Source organism: Lutra lutra, chromosome 8 (genome assembly GCF_902655055.1).
Source record: "Lutra lutra chromosome 8, mLutLut1.2, whole genome shotgun sequence".
Lineage (NCBI taxonomy): Eukaryota > Metazoa > Chordata > Mammalia > Carnivora > Mustelidae > Lutra > Lutra lutra.
The window spans coordinates 70904906-70918791 of record NC_062285.1 but is presented as its reverse complement, the minus strand read 5'-3'; positions in this window follow the sequence as shown (position 1 = coordinate 70918791).

Genomic DNA, 13886 nt, shown 5'->3' with positions numbered 1-13886 from the left:
GGGTTTGGAAAAGAGAAAGGGAGAAATTTATTTCAGGTGGTGGCAGCCTAGAGCGGTGGCAAGCTCTAGGCTGCAAAGATGGGCACCTAAAGCTCTAAGCAGATGTTGCTGGGGTGGGGTGGTGCATGTAAGAGAGCAGGCAGGGAGCATGTGATCATGGATGGGGCTTGGTATGTGTTCAGCATGTGATCATGGGCAAGGAAGGGAAAGTGTGGGGTGTGGTCTTCTAGGCATTCTCTTTGCTATCAGGGCTTTTGTGGCCCCGTGGTTGGAACGTTCTGGTCACTGTAAAACATCGTCATCAGTCCTTCAAGAAAGTGTGATAAGAAATAAGAACAATGGGTTTTAGTTCAAGCATGAGTTAAATGGTCTTGTCTATTTCTGGTTTTAACTATTGTGGTTTATAGTTGAACAAGAGGGATTGCTGATTGCCCAACTGTGACTTCATAAACACTTAGCACTTGTTTTTCTTACATGTATTTAATGCTTCACAGTTTTTTGTTGCTTTGTATACCCTGTGTATATTCAATGTTCATGAATACAACATTCATGAGCACATCTTATGAATTCTACCTGTCTCACAAACTACTTGTCTCTAAATAATTCAATGTATCTTCACTTGTTTATTTCTCAAGTTTTCTATAGTTAAAGTGAATAATACAGCTTAAATAACATGGCACATACCTATTATATGTTCAAAAAGATTTTTCTGATGAATCTCTGCCCATTATTCTTGGATCTTCTCCAGTTCTGTTTCATCCTGCCTTCATCATTGTAACAGGCCGCATTCAGTAATAACCTGATTCATGAACAAGAGCCAGAGATGAGACTTCTGATTTGGGGTTTTTGAGAGGCTAGGCTTCTTTGTGATATATCTGGAGTAGCTGGTGGGGCAATAGTTGGGTAGCCCTTGAGGGATTTAGGAAACAGCCATTTTACTTTCCTGGGAGCTTCTTTTTCCTGTCTAATGCAGAAAATGTCCATGGAGCCACAGTTAGGAAAGCCTACACAGAACTGTCCTTTCGAGTCCTTTAGCTTCAGCTCCTGTGGCAGATAGTCCTTAAAGATGACCTACCTTAATTCTTTCCTCCTTCCATGCATGTGCTACTCCAGCCATTAAGAAGAAGAGATTATTGGGGTGCCTGGGTGACTCAGTCAGGTAAGCATCCAAATCTTGATATCAGGGTCATGAGTTCAAGCCCTGTGTTGGACTTCATGCTGGGTGTGGAGCCTACTTAAAAGAAAGAAAGAGGGACGCCTGGGTGGCTCAGTTGGTTAAGCAGCTGCCTTCGGCTCAGGTCATGATCCCAGCGTCCTGGGATCGAGTCCCACATCGGGCTCCTTGCTCAGCAGGGAGCCTGCTTCTCCCTCTGCCTCTGCCTGCCACTCTGTCTGCCTGTGCTCGCTCTCTCTCCCTCTCTCTCTCTGACAAATAAATAAATAAAATCTTTTAAAAAAAAAAAAGAAAGAAAGAAAGAAAGTTGAAATTATTTCCTTTTTGTGCATCTGGTCTGACCTGTAACTTGCCTTGATTAGTAGAAATAAAGTGGAAGTTGAAGGGACTCACAACCCACCAAGATGGTATAAAGATTGTTTTAAAATAAAGATATTTGAGATACACAGCAGATGTGAAAAGAAGCCTTCTCTGAGCTTCCCTTATCTGACTTAATACAGAGACTTCTGTATATATATAGAGAGAGAAATTTCATAAAGAAATATGATTACAAGTTGTAATATCTTCCATTTGCTCTCCTATTTCTTTCTCATAGAAGTCCTATATCTACACCCCCTCCTCATTCTCCTTTATCCCTAACTGTTCAGTGAGTCTCTTCTTTTGGACATTCCTGCATGCAAGTAAATAAAACTTGGTGGGTTGTTCTTGTTGTGGTGGTTGTGGTTGTGGTTGTTGTTGTTTTCCTGTTAATCTGTCTGTTGTCAATTAATTTCCAGGTTCCTAATGAATAGACCTAAGTTAGTAGAAGAAAAGTTTTCCTTCCAACAAAGTGATGCTGCGCCAATTCTAAGCTTAACTTTTCAGGAGTCTAGAAGTTTCCATTTTTGTTTCAAGAAGCTAGATTTCATGGTGTTGAAGAGGAAGAACTTCCTGTCCCCTTCAAGGTCTCTCTAGCTGAACTGTGAATCAAGTTGACATGAAACAGATTGCCAGGAAAAAATCAGATTTAATTTCCTTGAGACAGGGAATCCATACAGACATGGAAATTCCAAAGACAGGCAAAATGAGTTATATATTTCATTCTGAACTAAGTAGAAGGGAGGAGGGGTCTGGGACTTCAAAGGGAAAGGATGCAATTCACAGGGCAGTAAGAAGAACAGATGCTTGGTAATTAGATGTTTGCTCTGCTCTATAGGTAGGTCACTCAAATAACATTTATCTCTGGCAATAACCCTAGTCTGTGAAAGACCCCCAATTTAGGTTCTTCTGTATAGTTAAAGGAAGGGCAAAAGTTTATCTTGATCCCATAGCATCTCCACTGCTTTCAGCTCAAAATAGTCCATATGCCAAAGTGGCACATTTTGGCAGGGCTGCCCTAAACCCCTTCAATGTAAAGAAGTTCAGGCAAGTTTACTGAAGGGAGAGACCACGTGGAGAAAGAAAGACCATGTGGAGGAACACTGAGGCACTAGAAATGTGAGTGACATCTTCTTGGGCCTTCCAGCCTAGCTGAGCCCATACCTAGATCAATGGCTGTTGCCACAGGGAACAGAGAAGAACCATGTAGTCAAACCCTGCCTGGAGTTTAAACTACGGAACCATGAGTAGCTTGGAATAGTTTATTATCTAGCATTACATAACTAAAATAGCTACAGAGATGATTTTAGCATAATTTCTGGGCAAGGCTCTCGTCCCACAATTTGCAGGATTCTTCTAAGGAGCATCTATAGAGCTATAAGCATCCCATCCAGACAGATGGGGAAAAGAGAAAACTCTTGAGTTGTTGTGGAAAATTTCTGATTCATGTTTTCTGTGCCCTCCCATGAACCAGCCTTCAAATGTAGCTCTGGATATGGCAGATCCTCCCAGAGGGGCCTCGGTGTGTCCCCAGTAGTTTTGTATCTTTCACAACTACATATATGAAAACATCTATACTTTAGTGTTTATCACATGCTGAAACTCAGACTCCAACAGTCCTCCCCATCTTGATGTGAAAGAACTTCACAGCTGATCCTTGAACAATGCAGGTTCGAACTGTGTGAGTTCTTTTACACACATATTATTTAAAATAATTATGGTACAGTGCTATAAATGTATTTTCTCTTCCTTATGATTTTTTAACATTCTCTTTTCTCTAGCTTACTTTATTGTAAGAATATAGTATATAATAATACAACATACAAAATATGTCTTTACTGACTTATGTTTTTGGTAAGGTTTCTGGTCAACAGTAGGCTATCAGTAGTTAAGTTTTGGGGAAGTCAGTAGATATATGTGGATTTTTGACTGTGCAGGTGTGGAGCAGAGCGCCTAACCCATGCATTTTTCAAGAGTCAACTGTAATTGTAAATTCTATAACACTGACAATATCTGACTGGCCAGTTGCTGACTAGGCACATTATTTCATTAAACTCTCATATTAATATAATGCAGTTATTAAATGCCCATTTTACAGCTGGGCTGTAATTTGATTCAGGGCTTCGCAAAATTTTTCTGTGAAGGCCAGATAGTAAGTGTTTTAGGCCTTTTGGACCATTTGGTCTCTGCTGCAGATATTCAACTCTTGTCATACAATGAAAGCAGCTATAGAGAATATTTATCTATCTATAGATAGATATTTATCATTGTCAAGTTTTTATTTATAGTCCAGTTTCTTAACATTCAGTGTAATATTAGTTTCAAGTGTATAATTTAGTGATTCATCACTTACATACAATACCCAGTGTTCATCAGAAGTGTCTCCTTAGGGCATCTGGGTGGCTCAGTGGGTTAATGCCTCTGCCTTCAGCTCAGGTCATGATCCCGGGGTCCTGGGATCGAGTCCCACATCGGGGCTCTCTGCTCAGCAGGGAGCCTGCTTCCTTTCTTCTCTCTCTGCCTGCCTCTCTGCCTACTTGTGGTCTCTGTCTGTCAGATAAATAAATAAAATCTTTAAAAAAAAAAAAAGAAGTGTCTCCTTAATCCCCATCACCCATTTAACCCATCCCCCTACAAATCTCCCCTCCTGTAACCCTCAGTTTGCTCTCTATACTTAAAAATCTGTTTTTCTCATTTGACTTTTTTTTCACCTGTTCATCTGTTTTGTTTCTTAAATTCTACATATAAGTGAAATCATATGGCATTTGTCTTTCTTTGACTGACTTATTTCACTTAGGATAGTACTCTCTAGCTCCACCCACATCATTGTAAATTGCAAGATTTACATGTTATCTGCAAATACTGAAAGTTTGACTTCTTCCTTGCCAATTTGGAGACCTTTTATTTCTTTTTGTTGTGTGATTAATGAGGCTAGGATTTCCAATATTATGTTAAATAACAGTGGTGAGAGTAGATATCCCTGTCATTCCTTACTACATAGGAAAAACTCTCCGTTTTTCCCCTTTGAGTATGATATTAGCTGTGGGTTTTTCATATATGGCCTTTATGATATTGAAGTATGTTTCCTCTAACCCTACTTTGTTGAGAGTTTTTATCATGAATGTTTTACTTTTCAGTTGTTTTTTCTGCATCTATTGAAAGGATCGTATCATTCTTATCCTCCCACTTACTAATGTGGTGTATCACCTTGATTGATTCATGAATATTGAGCCACCTGTGTGGCCCAGGAATAAATCCCATTTGATCAAGGCAAACGATTCTTTTAATGTACCGTTGGATTCAATTTGCTAGTATCTTTTTGAGAATTTTTGCATCCATATTTATCAGGGATTTTGGCCAGTAGTTCTCGTTTTTTAGTGGAGCCTTTGTCTGGTTTTAGAATTGGGAATGCTGGCCTGGTAGAATGAGTTTGGAAGTTTTCCTTCCATTTCTATCCTTTGGAACAGTTTGAGAAGAATAGGTATTAACTCTTCTTTAAATGTCTGGTAGAATTCCCCTGAGAAGCTTTCTGGCCCTAGACTTTTTTTTGTTGGGAGATTTTTGATTACTGATTCAATTTCTTTACTAATTCTCAGTCTGTTCAAGTTTTCCATTTCTTCTTATTTCAGTTTTGGTAGTTTATATATTTCCAGGAATGTATCCATTTCTTCCAGATTGCCCCATTTATTGGCATATAATTTTTCATACTATTCTCTTAAAATTGTTTGTATTTCTGTCGTATTGGTTGTTATTTCTCCTCTCTCGTTTGTGATTTTATTTATTTGGGTCCTTTCTCATTTCTTTTTGATAACTCCAGCTAGGGATTCATCAATATTAATTTTTTCAAAGAACCAATTTCTGGTTTTGTTGATCTGTTCTTTTTTGTTTCTATATCATTTATTTTTGCTCTAATCTTTATTATTTCTCGTTGTCTGCTGGCTTTAGGCATCATTTGTTGTTCCAGTTTCTTTAGGTGCAAGATTAGGTTGTTTATTTGAGATTGTTCTTGCCTCTTGAGGTTAGGCCTATATTGCTATGCAGTTCCCTTGTATGACCACTTTTGCTGCATCCCAAAAGTTTTGGACCATATGTTTTCATTTTCATTTGTTTCCATGTATTTTTATTATTCTTCTTTAATTTTCTGGTGGATATATTCATTCTTTAGTAGCACGTTCTTTTTTTTTTTTTTTTTTTTTTTAAGAATTTATTTATTGGGGCACCTGGGTTGTTCAGTGGGTTAAGCCTCTGCCTTCAGCTCAGGTCATGATCTCAGGGTCCTGGGATCAAAGCCCCATATTGGGCTCTCCACTCAGCGGGGAGCCTGCTTCCCCCTCTCTCTGTGCCTGCCTCTCTGCCTACTTGTGATCTCTCTCTCTCTGTGTCAAATAAATAAATAAAATATTTTTAAAAAAAGAATTTATTTCTTTGACAGAGAGAGAGATAAATTGAGCATAAGCAGAGGAGGGGGCAGAGGGAGAGGGAGAAGCAGGCTCCCTGCAGGGCTCAATCTTAGGACTTGAAGATCATGACCTGAGCCAAAAACCGGACACTTAACTGAGTCACTCAGGCACCCCTTTAGTAGCACATTCTTTAATCTCCATGTATTTGTTGTCTTTTCAAATTTTTTCTTGTGGTTGACTTCAAGTTTCATAACACTGTGGTCAGAAACTATGCATGGTATGATCTCAGTCTTTTTGTATTTGTTGTGACCTAGTATGTGATCTGTTCTGGAGAATGTCCCATGCGCACTTGAAAAGAATGTGCATTCTGCTGCTTTAGTATGAAATGTTCTGACTATATCTTTAAAGTCCATCTGGTCCAGTGTGTCATTCAAAGCCATTATTTCCTTATTGATTTTCTGCTTAGATGATCTGTTCACTGCTATAAGTGGGGTGTTAAAAGTCCCTTACTATTATCATTTTAATATCAATGAGTTCCTTTGTGTTTGTTTTTAATTGTTTTATATATTTGGGTGCTCTCAAGTTGGGTGCATAAATATTTACAATTGTTATGTCTTCTTTTCAGAGAGACCCCTCTATTTCAATACAGTGCCCCTCTTCATCTCTTGTTACAGTCTTTGGTTTAAAATCTAGTTTGTCTGATATAAGTATTGCTACTCTGGCTTTCTTTTGAAGTCCATCAGCATGATAAATGTTTCTCCATCTCCTTACGTTCAATCTGCAGGTATCTTTAGATCTAAAATGCGTGTGTTATAGGCAGCATATAGATGGTTTTTGTGGGGTGGGGGGGCAGCAAAGCAAGATTTATTGAACAATAGCAAAGTAATAGTACAAAGCTGCCAAGGAGTGAGGAGACCCAAGGGGATCCAAGAGGATTGCCCTTGAGTAATATTTTTTTATCCATTCTGGTACACTATGCCTTTTCATTGTAGCATTTAGTCCATTTGCATTCAGAGTAATTACTGATAATTTATTTACTGCCATTTTTACTTATTTTGTCATTGTTTCTGGAGATTTTCTCTGTTCCTTTTTAGTCTTTGCAGCTTTTGGTCTTTCTTCCTACTCAGAGGGTCCCTTTAATATTTCTTACAGATCTGGTTTAGTGGTCATGAATTTCTTCAGTTTTTGTTTGTCTGTGAAACTCTTTATCACTTTCTATTCTGAATGACAGCCTTGCTGGATAGAGTATTCTTGGCTGCATATTTTCCCCATTCAGCACGTTGAATATAACATGCCACTTTCTTCTGGCTTGTCAAGTTCCTATGGGGAGATCTGCTGCTAACCTTATGGGTCTTCCCTTTTAAGTTAGGGGCTTCCTTTGTCTTGCTGCTTTTAGGATTTTTTTTTCTTTAGCAGTGAATTTTGCAAATTTAGCCACAATATATCTTGGTGTTGGCCTATTTTTGTTGGTTTTGAATGGAGTTTTCTGTGCTCCTGGATTTGGATGTCTGTTTACTTCCCCAGATTGGGGAAGTTTGCAGTTCTGTTTCCTCAAATAAGCCTTCTGTCCCCTTTTCTCTTCTTCTGGGATCCAGTGATATGAATGATACTATGTTTGATGGAGTCACTGAGTTCCCTATGTCTATTCTCACGATCCATGGTTATTCTTTCTCTCTTTTGTTTCACTTCATTATTTTTCATTATTCTATCATCTGTATTACTTATTCATTCCTCTATTTCTTCCATCCTTGTGATCATTATATCCAGTTTTGAATCTCAATTACATTTTTCATTTTTGCCTGATTGGTATTTCTAGCTCTTTGATCTCTGTGGTAAGGGTCTCCCTGATATCTTCCATGGTTTCCTGGAGGCCAGTGACCATCCATGTGACTGTGCTTTAAGTTCTCCATCAGGCATATCACTAATATCTGTTGCGATTAGATCTCTGGCTGTGACTTTTTCTTGTTCTTTCTTTTGGGATAAATTCCTCTGTCTTGACATTTTGTCTAGGTCTGTGTCTTCTTCTCTGTTTTAGAAAATTGTTTTAATATTTCCTGTTCCTGAGAGTAATGGCTTTATGAAGAAGTGGTTGTATAATGTATAATGTCCCTGGACATTATACAAGCACCTTAGGAAAGTGGTTGTATAATGGGAAAGCACCACAAGGTGCTTTAGGAAGTGTCTCTGGTGTGTGCTATGTGCACTCTGCTACTATGTTTTGGCTGCTCCATCCCTCAGGTCAGTCATCTGCAGAGGCTCACCTTGCCTATAGTGAGGACTGTTTAGACCTTGTCCAGAGATGGCAAGTTTTAACTAGGTGTGCTCTGGTCTGTTTGTTAAGTGAGACCTGATTCTATTTCCACTAGAACTGAAGCTTTGCAGAACTCTGTGGTCAGAAGACATGATGTGTATGGGCATTTGTGAACTGGTTCTAAGACATCCTTGCTAAAGAAAAGTAGTACCAGCAGAGTGCAGGGGGTGGTGGGACCTTATATAAAAAGGTATAAGCCATTATTGTCCCTGTACTGTTTACTGAAGTTGGTTTATGATGAGGGGTCTGAGACGGAAATGGTGTCAGCCAGAACCTTTGTCTCCATAGATGGGAATCCATGCTTGATGCTCTCAGGCAAGTCCTCCCAAAGAGGAAGTAATTTCCCCTTGTGCATCCTAAGCATTTTTCAGATTGCTGTTTTCACACTGTCCATCTCCAGGTTGCTTGCCTACCTGGAGGAGTGTAGTACACCTCAGGCTCTATCACAGCTAAGCCGGATAACTCCAAACTTTAGGAACCTGGTGTGGTGGGCATGCACACTGGTCTTCTTTGTGAAAGTCTCACTGGACTGAGACCAGTGCAGGTATGACACAGAAAGGCAGTCACCCAGAGCATGGGATCTTGGGATTTGGAGCAAAGCAGGCTAAACAGCCAGTGTCCAAGTTAGCCAACCCCAGGAGATGTTTCTGTGCCGATGCTGAGAGGCAGGGGTGTGAGATGGTGCCCACTGTCTACCTTGTCCCTGTTATGGTTACACTGCATGTAGAGGGAACAATCCCCCACCACCACCCACCACCTATGCACACTAAGTGATCTCAGATCATGTCATCTGCCCTGGGGTTGCTTACATATCTTTTCTCCAGGAATAGGGCAGTACCCTTAGGTCTCAATACCAGCCAAGCCTGTGAACCTCTAAGTCTTTTGAGCCTTGCTGTTTGCAAAAACTCATGAAAATCAGCATCTTTTGTTTTCCCAACCAATGGCTTTGGGGAAGTGATCTCCTTGTGTCTATCCCTGTGCATTCCACCCTCTCTCACCTTTCTCTGTGACAAGGGCTCCCTCCTCTCAGTAGCACCCATAATCCATTTCTCTCCCAAACCACATTTCCATACTTCCTACCTTCTTCAATGTGGCCTCTTCTCTCCCTTTAGTTGTGCAGTTTCTTCTGTCAATCCTCAGGTTAATTTTTTGAGTATTCAGAATGAATTGAAAGTTATCTAGCTGTGTACAAGGGAGAGGCAAGCCTAGGATCCTCCCACTATGCTGCCATCTTAGCTCCCCCCATCTCAAAGGACACCAGCTATAGAGAGTATATAAATAACAAGTGTAACTATGTTCTAATAAAACCTTAGTTATAAAGATAGGTAATAGCCAGATTTGGCCTATGGGCTATAGTTTCCCAACTCTTGCATTAGTTCATTTAATACAAAAAATATGAGTATTATTATCTCCATTTTACAGATAAAGAAACAGGGACAGGTAAGGAAGAGAAAGCTCAAGGAAATTGCCCAAGCTCTCACTGTTATCAAGTTATGGAACTGAGATGTAATCCCAGGCAGTGTATCTCTAGAGAACTTTCCTTCAGCCATGATTTTAAAGAGTGTATATACACATATGTATTTTTTTAACCTTGTACTACACATACTGTTCTGCCTTTTTCACTTAATATCTTGGCTGTCTTTCCACAGCAACACATTTATAAATCCACCCAGTACCTTTAAGTAGCTGTACAGTATTCCATTGTATGAATTACCTACAGGTAAATATCTATTTTATATTTGTGCATTTGCCTTTTAAAACAATGCTTCACTGAATATCCTTGTACTGAGGTTTTTGCACACAAGGTGCTCACATATCTAAGAATGTAGGGAAAATTACTACAAGTGCTAAGTCAAAGAGTATATCAGTTAGAGCATATTTTAAAAACAAACAATTTTAAAATCCCACTCCAGGTTACTTTTAATAGAAGGAATTCGATATAGGGAGCCAGTTTCAGAGAGGTAGAAGGGAGCCTGAAATGGCAAGTAGGCCACTCAAAGATCAGTAACAGTATAAAGCCACTAGGGGCTAGAGAGACAAAGAGGTGGTAGTATGACCAGAGGCTGGAGCTAGAAGCACTTTGTGGGAGCTGGGACCATAGAGGGAAGGATGTCCTGCCTGGTGGGAAATGGGTCATATATGAGTCAGAGGAAGCCAGTGTTGAGAATGCCCTGGAAGCAGAAAGGGAAAATAAATATACTAGCTTCTTCTATTCTTTGCCTCTTGTATCTCCTGCTGGAAATTCCCATTGACTGAACCTCTGGAAACTCATGGGCAAAGGAAACTGGGGACTGTAGTTTGCAGGGGTGAGACAGAGCTGAACAGAAGAGTAAGAAATGAAGCAAACGGGTCATGGCTGATGGAAATGGTATTGTGCTTTCAATTTTAATATATGTTTCCAATATTTGCCCACCAAAGAGACTTCAAAGATTTATAGTTGCATTTAAGTATGTCTATTTTCCAATAAATTCTCTAGCACCATGAATTTGTCCATCTAAGTTAAAATGGTATTTTGCTGTTTTAATTTGCATTTGTTTAATTACAAATGCAGTTGAGCATCTTCTTGTTTATATGCCATTAATATTTATTTTTCTGTTAATAGTAGGTTCACATCCTCCACCAATTTTTCTATTAAATTGTATTTTTCTTATTACTTGCAAGAGTTCTCTCTCCCTCCCTCTCTCTCACCATATATATGTGTGTGTGTGTGTGCATATATACACACACACACACATATATATATACACACATACACACACACATATATATGTACACAGAAGTGTTTTTAACATTTTAATCATGTGTTTTAATTTGCTGTTTTAATTTCTGTGTAGTCAAATATGAATCTTTTTCTTCTTCTATGTCCTCTGGATTAGAGATTTTGTCTTTTGTATAAGAAGTTTTTTTCCTGGGGCGCCTGGGTGGCTCAGTGGGTTAGGCCGCTGCCTTCGGCTCAGGTCATGATCTCGGGGTCCTGGGATCGAGTCCCACATCGGGCTCTCTGCTCGGCAGGGAGCCTGCTTCCCTCTCTCCCTCTATCTCTCTCTTTCTGCCTGCCTCTCTGTCTACTTGTGATCTCTCTCTCTCAAATAAATAAATAAAATCTTTAAAAAAAAAAAAAGAAGTTTTTTTCCTACAAGATTATAAATATATTGGGATAGAAATTTTTTTTTTTTTTTTTTTTTGCTGCTCTAGAGACCATCATGATGATTAACACTTTAACACTTTGGGTCTCTTCTAGGTTACTCTTCTAGGTTAAGAGCTATTAGGATTGAGAATATTATCTTGTACATCCTACATTCCTTCCTCATTAATCTCCAAAGGAATTTCTTAATGAGAGAAACCCTTTTCCTCCCATCTGAGATATGAAATGTGATTAAATTGGTATCTTTGATAGGTTTCCCATTTTATATCTAGGCCTATACTGTGCCTTGCATACTCTTGAGTCTAAATTTTGATTCTGGGATGTTGATTCTAATGAAGAAGGCCCTGAATTAAAAGGGAGTTGGAGACAGTATTGGAATAGGAGTAGAGAGCCATTTCTCTAATATATGTAAAAGTTTTCTCAACAAAAGGCTAGATATAGTACCCACACTGACCCCATCCCGTGAAGTTAATAAAAATATGCTCCTCAAAAGCAGAAACTGTGTGTTTTGTGTTTAATCAATTTTCCCTAGCACTTGGCATGGTACATGATACAGCAAGAATCCTCAGTAAATATTTACTGATTTGAAGGTTCTTTAAGTCAGAAGGGTCTCCTGCTTCTCCCAACATGTCTGGGCGTTAAGGAGTGATGACTACAAGGGTCTTAGGAAAGGGGTTTCTGTTGTTGTGATGTGGCATGGTTAAATGTCATAAGATTAATTCATTTTCAATTTGTACCACCCTTCTCTCTTAATGGTATCTTAAGAGCTAATTTTACCTCTTCCTCAGGCCACAGTGTCACAGAAAGAGGAATCCAAAAATTTGCTAACTTAAGCAGGAATTGAAAAGATTAAGATACATATGTGCAAAGCCATTTAATTCTTAAAACCAGTTCTTTACTTCATATAGATTAGATGAGATTGTAGATGGGGGTAGGGAGAAGGAGACAGAAGAGCAGGTTGATTGCATAGAGAATTGAAAGGAAATGGAGTGCTGGAAGAAGGAAAGAGGGAGAAGAGGGCCCACCATCATGAAAACCATGAAGGATAGGGGAAGTCAACCTCCATCCCATCCAGCCTAAACAAACACATAATCTGAGGGCCATCCACTCTTCAAGAGTTGTGGATGTTTATAGTCATTCTAATTTGATGGTGAGGAACTTGGTTGTTTTAGGTGGATAAATGAATGTGCAAGGGAAACCTCACCACTGCCAAATAAAGGGCAAGTGAACAGCAAGAGTTAGAACTTTGCCAATGAGTACACCTCTTCATGTTGGATTGTTTCTACTTTGGTTATAATGAATAACTACTATGAACATTTGGTACAAGTTTTTGTAAGGATGTTTTCATTTGTCTTCCATTTCTTTTAGGTATTGTTCTGTAGGAATGAGATTATATATCCTAGCAATGAAATTGTTAGGTCCTGTGATAACTTTAAACTTTTGAGGAACTACCAGGCTATTATCCAAAGCAGATGCACCATTTTATATTCTCAACAGCAATGTATCAGAGTTCCAGTTTGTCTGCATCTTCACCACACTCATCTATCTTTTTTATTATAGCCATCATAATGAGCATAAAATGGTATCTCATTGGGGTTTTGATTTACATTCCCCTGATGGTTAATGATATTCATCATCACTGACATTCATATGCATATTTGTTCTTTGTATATTTCTTTGGAGAAAAGTCTATTTAGATTCTTTGTCCATTTTTAAATGAGCTATTTATTTTTTTATTGTTGAGTTGTAAGAGATTTTTGTACATTCTGAATATTAGTCCCTGGATATGATTTGTAAGTGTCTTCTCACATTTTATGGGTTGTCTTTTCACTTTCTTTATAAGTCTTTTAAAGAAAAAGAAAATTAGGGATGTTAGCCTAATTGGTTTTATTAAGTGATTCATCAATTGGGCAACATCCCATCTAGCAAGTCGAGGGGAGCTCCCAAAGCACACAATTTTTAATTTTTATGAAGGCAAAAATTCTTTTGTTGGTTGCACTTTTAGTATCACGTCTAAAAGTCCATTGCCTATCTCAAGGTTAAGAAATTTCAGTTTACTTTTAAGAGTAAGCTTAAGTTTACTTCTAAAGCGTTTTAGCTCTTACAAAGACCTAAGGTCTTTGATCCATTTTCAGTCACTTTTTGTATGAAGGAAATGGAGTGCTGAAGGAGGAAGAAAAAAGTAGGAGTCCAAACATGATTCTTTTGCATGTAGATTGAATTGTTCCAGCACCACTTGCTGAAAACACTGTCCTTTTGAATTGTCTCAGCACTCTTGTCAAAAATCATTTGACCTGTATTTTTCTTTGTGGGAGGCCGCAATAAGGCTTGAGATGAGGACCAAACCAGGCCATGACTTGTGCCTCCTTTAAAGTCTGAATAACCTAACAAAAGGTTTAGGACGGGAAAAGTTGAGTAGCACTGAGAAAGGGTCTGTGCTATGTGTTGTGTGCTCGCCTATGTGACTTCCCACACGCTTGCTAAACAGATGAGAACAAT